The following is a 10,589-nucleotide window of genomic DNA, read 5'->3' as shown; positions in this document are numbered from 1 at the left end:
CAAAAGTAGCTGGAAGGTCGTTCGCGGATAATAGAAAACGACGATGAAGCAGGATCGAGCCTTGGCTTACCCCAAGCCGTTTCCATGCGAACCGAAGTCCTTCGACTCTTTAGCACAAAGTTGAAAAAAGACAATTAGCGGACATTTCAGTGCGTGCAAGGAATAATTAGCGCCACAGTAACGAGTACACGAAAGAAACTGGAGTCTGTTTGCACTTTCCGCGTGTTTTCTAACTTCCAAGAAGAAAAATTTACATGCGTTTGTTTAATAATTCAAGGTTCTGTTCATGACCAAGAAAGAACATCCGCTATTAGCATACTCCACGCTAACCATATCATTAAATTTACGTTTAGCAGGTTTCCCACACCCGCGTGGTAATATATGAATTCCTGCACAGACTAGACTAAACCCTATTAAAATTAAATTTCCCCGATATTAATTATCCCGGCACGGCGTCATAAAAACATTATTAAACCCGAATAACAATTACCTAACAAAAGCCGCTTCGTTCCGACACTATGCCTTGAGGTAGGCAATTTACGCCAACAATATTCCTCACATTCGCCGACCTTCCTTAATCTATTATCCCTCAAATAATCATTACCGAAACAGCGACTCTTCAGATGCTCGAGCGACAAATTGGTGACATAAAGTGGATCGAAACATTTCGTCGATATCTGCATACATCGAGTCGGAATGTACGAATACAGCGTGAATAGATAGAGCGCGACTAATGCGGTGGTCTATTGTGAAAAATATTACATTTAGTAAGGTGGATAGGGGAGGAACACCTCTGGGGCTAGTATTTTGATCGCGCTTGCACCGGCTAAACATAAACACGTTGAGCGGCCTTCAGTGTCTTCAGGATGTCCGATGCGCGATCAGCGTACTTAGACTTTTAAATATTTATTGCAATTGATCGGTTCCATAAACACAGTTTCACGTTGAACTGGTTAGTTTCTGTGTGCCGTTTCCGCTGCCGAACGCTCGCAACCGGCGTAATTTTTAATTCATTGAGTTATTTTCTTTATTATATGGTGCGGTTCTGTGAACGGAGTTTCGAACGGGGCTATTTTTACGAGGAAATTGGTGTTTGGGAACGACGTTGTGTTGGTAGTACTTCTGGGAACTTTGAAACTGCTAGTGCGTAAGATTAATGAAAGGTTGGGAGGTAGTACAGCGCTACTTTTGTAATTTATGTTATCGCAGAGTTTATACGACTTTTACAACCGAATTTGTTTATGTCGGTAGTAATGCTCGTTTACTAATAAAGATATGGTAGAGGCGCCAGCATAGTAAATCATTTGAAAAATATGTATTCCACAAATTTTTCAAAAACATCAACATTTTACAAGAAAATATGTATTTCTACAAATATAAATGAATATTTGACCAAAATAACAAATTCGGCTTAAAATAAATGATTGACCTTCTTAATCGATTTTATAAACTTCGATGCTTCCATAAAAATCATCTTTTTGCTGTCAAATGAAATCATACGGGAAAATAAGAACAAATTCGTAATTTTTAAAAAATTTTCTTGAAGAATGACCACTGTTTAGTGGCTTTGACAAGATCTAAATTTTGACAAAAATGGTGGAGGCGTTAGGATAATAAATCAGTTTAAAAATAGATATTTCGAAATTTGTTATAAAACGTTAACAACAGATTGTGTATTTTACAAGAAATTCTATATTTCTTCACACATTTATATTAATACTTGGCCAAAATAATAAATTATATACATATCCAAGTCAAAATAAATGATCCATATTGTCATCGATCTGATCAATTTTAACAATTTCCATAAAAATCACCTTTTCGTTGTCATATGAAATCATACAATAAAAATAAGCACAAATTCGTAATCTTCAGAAAATTTTCTTGAAGAATAATCTCTGGTTGGGTCGTTTTGACAAGATTTAAATTTTAATAAAAAAGGTGGAGGCACCGGGATAATAATTCATTTTAATAATAGATATTTCGAAAATTGTTATAATACGTGAACATCAGGTTGTGTATTTTACAAGAAATTTTATATTTCTTCAGACATTTATATTAATACTTGGCCAAAATAATAAATTCTGTACATATCCAAGTCAAAATAAATGATCCATATTGTCATCGATCCGATCAATTTTAACAGTTTCCATAAAAATCACCTTTTCGTTGTCAAATGAAGTCATACAGCAAAAATAAGAACTAATTCGTAATCTTGAGAAAATTTTTTTGAAGAATAATCTCTGGTTGGGTCGTCTTGACAAGATTTAAATTTTAATAAAAATGGTGGAGGCGCCGGGATAATAAATGATTTTAAAAATAGATGTTTCGAAAATTGTTAACATATGTTAACATCATGTTGTGTATTTTACAAGAAATTCTATATTTCTTCAAACATTTATATTAATACTTGGCCAAAATAATAAATTATATACATATTCAAGTCAAAATAAATGATCCATATTGTCATCGATCCGATCAATTTTAACAGTTTCCATAAAAATCACCTCTTCGTTGTCATATGAATTCATACAGCAAAAATAAGCACAAATTCGTAATCTTGAGAAAATTTTTTTGAAGAATAATCTCTGGTTGGGTCGTTTTGACAAGATTTAAATTTTAATAAAAATGGTGGAGGCGCCGGGATAATAAATCATTTTAAAAATAGATGTTTCGAAAATTGTTAAAGTATGTTAACATCATCTTGTGTATTTTACAAGAAATTCTATATTTCTTCAGACATTTATATTAATACTTGACCAAAATAATAAATTATATACATATTCAAGTCAAAATAAATGATCCATATTGTCATCGATCTGATCAATTTTAACAGTTTCCATAAAAATCACCTTTTCGTTGTCAAATGAAGTCCTACAGCAAAAATAAGAACTAATTCGTAATCTTGAGAAAATTTTCTTGAAAAATAATCTCTGGTTGGGTCGTTTTGACAAGATTTAAATTTTAATAAAAAAGGTGGAGGCGCCGGGATAATAAATCATTTTAAAAATAGATATTTCGAAAATTGTTATAATACGTTAATATCAGGTTGTGTATTTTACAAGAAATTCTATATTTCTTCAGACATTTATATTAATACTTGGCCAAAATAATAAATTATATATATATATCCAAGTCAAAATAAATGATCCATATTGTCATCGGTCTGATCAATTTGAACAGTTTCCATAAAAATCACCTATTCGTTGTCATATGAAGTCATACAGCAAAAATAAGCACAAATTCGTAATCTTGAGAAAATTTTCTTGAAGAATAATCTCTGTTTGGGTCGTTTTGACAAGATTTAAATTTTAATAAAAATGGTGGAGGCGCCGGGATAATAAATCATTTAAAAAATAGATATTTCGAAATTTGTTATAATACGTTAACATCAGGTTGTGTAATTTTCAAGAAATTTTATATTTCTTCAGACATTTATATTAATTCGCCAAAATAATAAATTATATACATATCCAAGTCAAAATAAATGATCCATATTGTCGTCGATCTGCTCAATTTTAACAGTTTCCATAAAAATCACCTTTTCGTTGTCATATGAAGTCATACAGCAAAAATAAGCACAAATTCGTAATCTTGGCAAAATTTTCTTGAAGAATAATCTCTGTTTGGGTCGTTTTGACAACATTTAAGTTTTAATAAAAATGGTGGATGCGCCGGGATAATAAATCATTTAAAAAATAGATATTTCGAAATTTGTTATAATACTTTAACATCAGGTTGTGTATTTTACAAGAAATTCTATATTTCTTCAGAGATTTATATCAATTCTTGGCCAAATTAATAAATTATATACATATCTAAGTCAAAATAAATGATCCATGTAAGACATGTTTTTGAGGATCGTATTATTGAAAGAATAATATGTACATATATTAAGAAAAAACTGAAGCCTCAGATTAAGCTCCACCCATACCTGCCCTGGTCTAAATAGTAATGAAGTTTTCATTCGTTGTCAGATCGAGGGGTGGAACTTAATTGCAAAATCCATATTTCCTTTCCAAAATTTTCCATTTTAAACGTATTTTAAGTTTCTAAGACTAAAAAAAAATCTTTACGATTGAGATAGGGTGGGTGGGCGGGGTTTATATTTGGCCTTTTTACTCAATATACCTAGTTTTCTTTGAACAACACGATACAAAAAAACATGTTTTTAATTTCTTGTAGAGAAATAAGTATTTTGCAGTTGAGCTTCGCCCTTTTGATTCACGGCCAATAAAAAAAATCATCACAACTGAGACAGGGTGGGCAGGTGGGCTTACATTTAGCCTTTTTGTTTTGATACCTGCACACCCCTTTTCACAACATAAAATAGGCAAATTAGTACTTGTCAAGATGAGACTGATTTTGGCAGATGACTTATACTTCTAAGAAAATAAGGGCTGGGTGGGTGGGGCTAGTACTTAAACTTAAAAATCAAAATATGACAATTTGAAAAATCGGATAAATGAGAAATCGAAATTCCAGTTTTCATTTTTGTTTAGTTATTAGTTTTTAGTTTTTAGATTTTTCAACTTTTGAATATTTCATTTGATAATTTGTTTGACAATTTTGCAGTTTTTAATTCCAGTTTTTTGATTTTTCAAGTTTAAACTTTACAGTCTTGGAATTTTTTGATTTTCAATTTTTCAAGTTTTCAAGTTAAAATTTTTCCTTCTCATACTTTGTCACTTTTCGATTTCTTAACTAAAAGAACAAATTTATTTGAATCGAAATTTTGAAAAATCGAAAAATCCAAAAACTTAAAATTAGAAACAGAATTTTCAGGTGTTTTAAAGTTACGGTAAACATGGCAATCGTCGATCAAAATTATTTTTTACCTCCCCTCCAAAAACTCGATGACAAAAAATCAAAAATCGAAAATTTAAAAAATAAACATCTATCTATTTTCTTAATTGAGGAATTGGAAAACTGTCAAAATTGTAATTTTAAAAAATCGAAAGTTTTTTTCAGTTGCCCAGAGAAATCAAAAATCGAAAGACATCAAAACATTGGAAACTTATAAAGCGAGAAATTGAAAAATTCGAAAGCTGATAAATCGAAAAACTGAAAAATCTAGTAGTACTCACTACGATAAGACTGATTTTGGCAAAAGATCACTACTCTCTAAGAAAACAAAGGGCGGGTGGGTGGGGCTAGCTCTTGCCAAATAACCTATCCTCTAAGCTAGTGTGTTTCAATAATATTATGGAATTTCAACTTGATATTGCAAATTTTAATAGAAATGATGACGTTCTTAAAAAATCTTGAAATTTGGGCAAAATTACCAAAAAAATGTAGTTTTGAACTAAGCTAAAATCCTTACTTTTGGGACCGATTTATCTGGTTTATTTTTTTCGTATATAAACTAGATTTTTTCAGTTATTATAAAACCTACGGGGAAAAAAGGTGGAGATTTGTGATTCTGAGAAAATTTCACACAAGAATGATTCGATTTAAAGTCGATTTGATAAGTTTAAATTTTTTCATAAAAATGGTGGAGGCGCCGGGATAATAACTATTTAAAAAATACATTGTTTCAATAATGTTGAGGAATTTCAACTTGACATAACAAATTTTAATAGAATTTATAGCCTTGTTTGGAAATTCTAAAATCAGAACAAAATTTCCAAATAATTGTGGATTTGAACCAAAATAAATTCTTACTTTTGTGGCCGATTTATACAGTTTATTTTATAAGTATATAAGCTCGCTTTTTTCGGTTATTGTAAAACATACGAGGAAAAAACGTGGAGATCTGTCATTCTGAGAAAATTTCACACAAGAATGATTCGATTTAAAGTCGATTTGATCAAATTTACCTTTTTCATAAAAATGGTGGAGGCGCCGGAATAACAATTTAAAAAATAGATTGTTCAATTATGTTAAGGAATTTCAATTTGATATCGCGAATTTTAATAGAAATTATAACCTTCTTTGAAAATCCTGAAATTAGAACAAAATTTCCAAATAATTGTGGATTTGAACTAAAATAAATTCTTACTTTTGGGGCCGATTTATCAAGCCTATTTTATCCGTATATAAGCTCGCCTTTTTGGTTATTGTAAAACATACGACTAAAAAACGTGGAGATTCGTCATTCTGAGAAAATTTCGCACAAGAATGATTCGATTTAAAGTCGATTTGATAAAGTTTACCTTTTTCATAAAAAATGGTGGAGGCGCCAGGATAACAATTTAAAAAATAAATTGTTTTAATAATGTTTAAGGAATTTCAACTTGATATCGCGAATTGTAATAGAAATATTATAGCCTTTCTATATTTCCAAATAATTGTAGATTTGAACCAAGCTAAATTCTTACTTTTGAGGCCGATTTATCAAGTTTATGTTTTTCCTATATAAGGTCGTTTTTTTCAGTTATTGTAAAGCATACGAGGAAAAACCAGGAGATTCGTGATTGTGAGAAAATTTCACACAATAATGATTCGATTTAAAGGCGAATTATAAAATAAATTCGATTTATAAAAATGCTGGAGGCGCCGGTTTAATAACTAATTAAAAATTAATTGTTCAAAGAATATTAGGGAATTTCAACCTGATATAGTAATCTTTAATAGAAAAAGTGATGTTCTTTTAAAATCTTGAAACTAGAGCAAAATTACCACACCATTATAGATTTGAACGAAGATACATTCTTGGTTTGGTGTCCCATTCATCTACTTTATTTCGTATATAAAATCGAGGAAAATTGTCGATTTTCTTGATTCCGAGGAAATTTCGCATAAAAATCATACGATTTAAGACCGATTCGGTAAACTTTAATTGTCTAATAAAAAAGGTCGAGGTGCCGGGACAAATATAAAAAAAAAATAAAAATAGATACATTTTCTGACCAATTTTAACAATTTCCACAAAAATCACCTTTACGTTGTCAGATGAAGTCATACAGTAAAAATAAGCACAAATTCGTAATCTTGGGAAAATTTTCTTGAAGAATAATCTCTGTTTGTGTCGTTTTGACAAGATTTAAATTTCATTAACAATGGTGGAGGCGCCGGGATAATAATTCATTTTAAAAATAGATATTTCGAAATTTGTTATAATACGTTACCATCAGGTTGTATATTTTACAAGAAATTCTATATTTCTTCAGAGATTTATATTAATTCTTGGCCAAAATAATAAATTATATACACATCCAAGTCAAAATAAATGATCCATTTTGTCATCGATGTGACCAATTTTAACGATTTCCATAAAAATCACATCTTCGTTGTCATATGAAGTCAAACAGCAAAAATAAGCACAAATTCGTAATCTTGGCAAAATTTTCCTGAAGAATAATCTCTGTTTGGGTCGTTTTGACAAGATTTAAATTTTAATAAAAATGGTGGAGGCGCCGAGATAATAATATTTAATTTTAAAAATAGATATTTCGGAAACTGTTATAATACATTAACATCAAAATAAATAATCGACCTGGTCATCGCTCTGATCAATTTCAATATTTTTTACAAAAATCATTTTTTCGTTGTCATATGAAGTCATACAACAAAAAGAAGCTCAAATCGTAATCTTGAGGACATTTTCTTGTAGAAGCACCTCTGTTTGAGTCGCTTTGACAAAATTTAAATTTTGGTAAAAATGGTGGAGGCGCCGGGATAATAAATCATTTTAAAAATTGTTATTTCGTAAACTGTTATAATACGTTAAGATCGGGTTATATTTTTTAAAAGAAACTATATTTCTCCAAATATATATCAATATTTGACCAAAATAACAAAATATACACACATCTTACTCAAAATAAATGATCAATCTTCTCACCGATTTGATCAATTACAACACTTTCCATAAAAAACATATTTTCATTTTCATATGACTTCCGTACGGCAAAAATAAGTACAAATTCGTAATCTTGGGGATAATTTCCTGAAGAATGGCCTCTGTTGTGGTCGCTTTGACAAGATTTATATTTTGAGAAAAATGGTGGAGGCGCCGGGATAATAAATAAATGTAAAAATAAATGTTTCGGAAACTATTATAATATGCTAACTTCAGGTTGTGTATTTTACAAGAAACTCTATATTTTTCCAAACATGTGCCAATATTTGACCAAAATAATAAATTGTATACATATCCCACTCAAAATAAATGATCGATCTTCTCACTGATTTGATCAATTACAACATTTTCAATAAAAACCATATTTTCGTTGTCATATGAAATAATACGGCAAAAAATAAATACAAATTCATAATCTTGAGGAAAATTTCCTGAAAAACTATCTCTGTTATGGTCGCTTTGACAAGATTTATATTTTGAGAAAAATGGTGGAGGCGCCGGGATAATAAATAAATATAAAAATGAATGTTTCGGAAACTATTATAATATGCTAACTTCGGGTTGTGTATTTTACAAGAAACTCTATATTTTCCAAACATGTACCAATATTTGACCAAAATAATAAATTGTATACATATCCCACTCAAAATAAATGATCGATCTCCTCGTTGATTTGATCAATTACAACATTTTCAATAGAAACCATATTTTCGTTGTCATATGAAATAATACGTCAAAAATAAACACAAATCCGTAATCTTGAGGAAAATTTCCTCAAGAATTATCTCTGTTGTGGTCACTTTGACAAGATTTATATTTTGAGAAAAATGGTGGAGGTGCCGGGATAATAAATAAACTTAAAAATAAATTTTTCGGAAACTATTATAATATGCTAACTTCAGGTTGTGTATTTTGCAAGAAACTCTATACTTTTCGAAACATGTACCAATATTTGACCAAAATAATAAATTGTATACATATCCCACTCAAAATAAATGATCAATCTTCTCAATGATTTGATCAATTACAACATTTTCAATAGAAACCATATTTTCGTTGTCATATGAAATAATACGTCAAAAATAAACACAAATCCGTAATCTTGAGGAAAATTTCCTCAAGAATTATCTCTGTTGTGGTCACTTTGACAAGATTTATATTTTGAGAAAAATGGTGGAGGCGCTGGGATATTAAACAAATGTAAAAATAAATGTTTCTGAAACTATTATAATATGCTAACTTCAGGTTGTGTATTTTACAAGAAACTCTATATTTTTCTAAACATGTACCAATATTTGACCAAAATAATAATCAAAATAAATGATCGATCTTCTCATTGATTTGATGAATTTCAACATTTTCCATTCTTAACAGACAAAATAACTATATAAAATCGATAAATGAACGATCTTTTAATTCTCTAATCTGTCATTTCCAAAAAATTGTTGAAAATAGCTTTATTCAAGGAAAATCCTGTCATATGGAGAATTTTCCGTAGATTACGAATCTAGAGTCAATGTTGCGATATTTCCAACCAGCAGAAAAATGGCAAAATTTGTCGAAAAATCCACGATTTTTTTTAATTCCAATTTAATTAAATTATTTAATTTTGCGTTATAAAGACACATTACTATGACACTTTATCCCTTTTATCACCGTCGAGTGCCCTTCCCACGACGAAAATACTACTGTTTATTAAAATACAACATGCAAACCTCCTCGTTAGCATGTAATACGAATAATTATTATTTTAAATTTATTGTAGGGCGTGATTCCCATGTTTAATCATCCTATGTTTAATTAGCGTTAGCCTAACAGCACTTCCGTAATATATACGAAAATTTAATTATTTTAAAAAGCTTCACCCTCACAGCACCGAATATATACTAAAACCACTAAATGTAACACGCAAGTAATAAAATGTTTAACAGACACATAAAAAATGACAGTAATCTTAAAATACGTAACCCATTTTCTTCCAAGTAATTGCTAACCGGCGAAAATGGCTAATCTGGAAATGTTTTATTACACAATAAACAAACACATCGCGCAAAATTTTATTTAGCTAGAACATACGTAATAAGTGTGATAACTTCATAACATAAAACGTCGTTGGCATCATTATCATAATTTGCTTTCGTTTTGTGTCGACCTTAATCGCCAATCTTTCAAACTATAATTGACCGATCACTCACAGAAATTTCTTAGCCAATTTCTTAAAAGAAACGGGTGTTTAATTAACCAAAAGCGCTAGAGAAGAGAAACTCATTTTTAAAATATTCACGAGTGTCGATAATTTTAATAGTGCATTTGAATATATTATTAACCCAATACGTCGATAATCCCCACATCTGACGTGTCTCGCTTACACAAATGAGCACGTTTTTATTGCTCTCCATGATTTTAATTTTGTTTTAGGCGGAATGATGTAATTAGTATGGTTTCTGCCACTTTGCGATAATGCCGATTCCTGTCAGAGTGAAAAAGAGAGCGTCTGCTGACAAACAAAGTAATGGGTTGTATATTCACTCCAGCCCTCCGAGAGGTACCACATGTTTTTTTTTTTTTTGTAACAACAAACATCCACAAATCTTGCATGTCTCGCTATCAATTACCTGCCAATTTTATCCCAAGAATAATGATTTCTTTTATCAATACTTTTCCACCTTGTTGTTGTTCCGACACGCAACACGTCAATAAGCGCTTTTTTAAAACTGAAAAGAAGTCATTGTATTCTCTTCACTTCCAGTGCTACAAGTGAATTCGGCACATGTTAAACAATTGA

This window comes from Zophobas morio, unplaced genomic scaffold (assembly GCF_036711695.1).
Source record: "Zophobas morio isolate AGI-343-1 ecotype UQ-CSIRO unplaced genomic scaffold, CSIRO_AGI_Zmor_V1 ptg000026l, whole genome shotgun sequence".
NCBI classification, from domain to species: domain Eukaryota; kingdom Metazoa; phylum Arthropoda; class Insecta; order Coleoptera; family Tenebrionidae; genus Zophobas; species Zophobas morio.
This window is presented reverse-complemented; position numbering follows the sequence as displayed.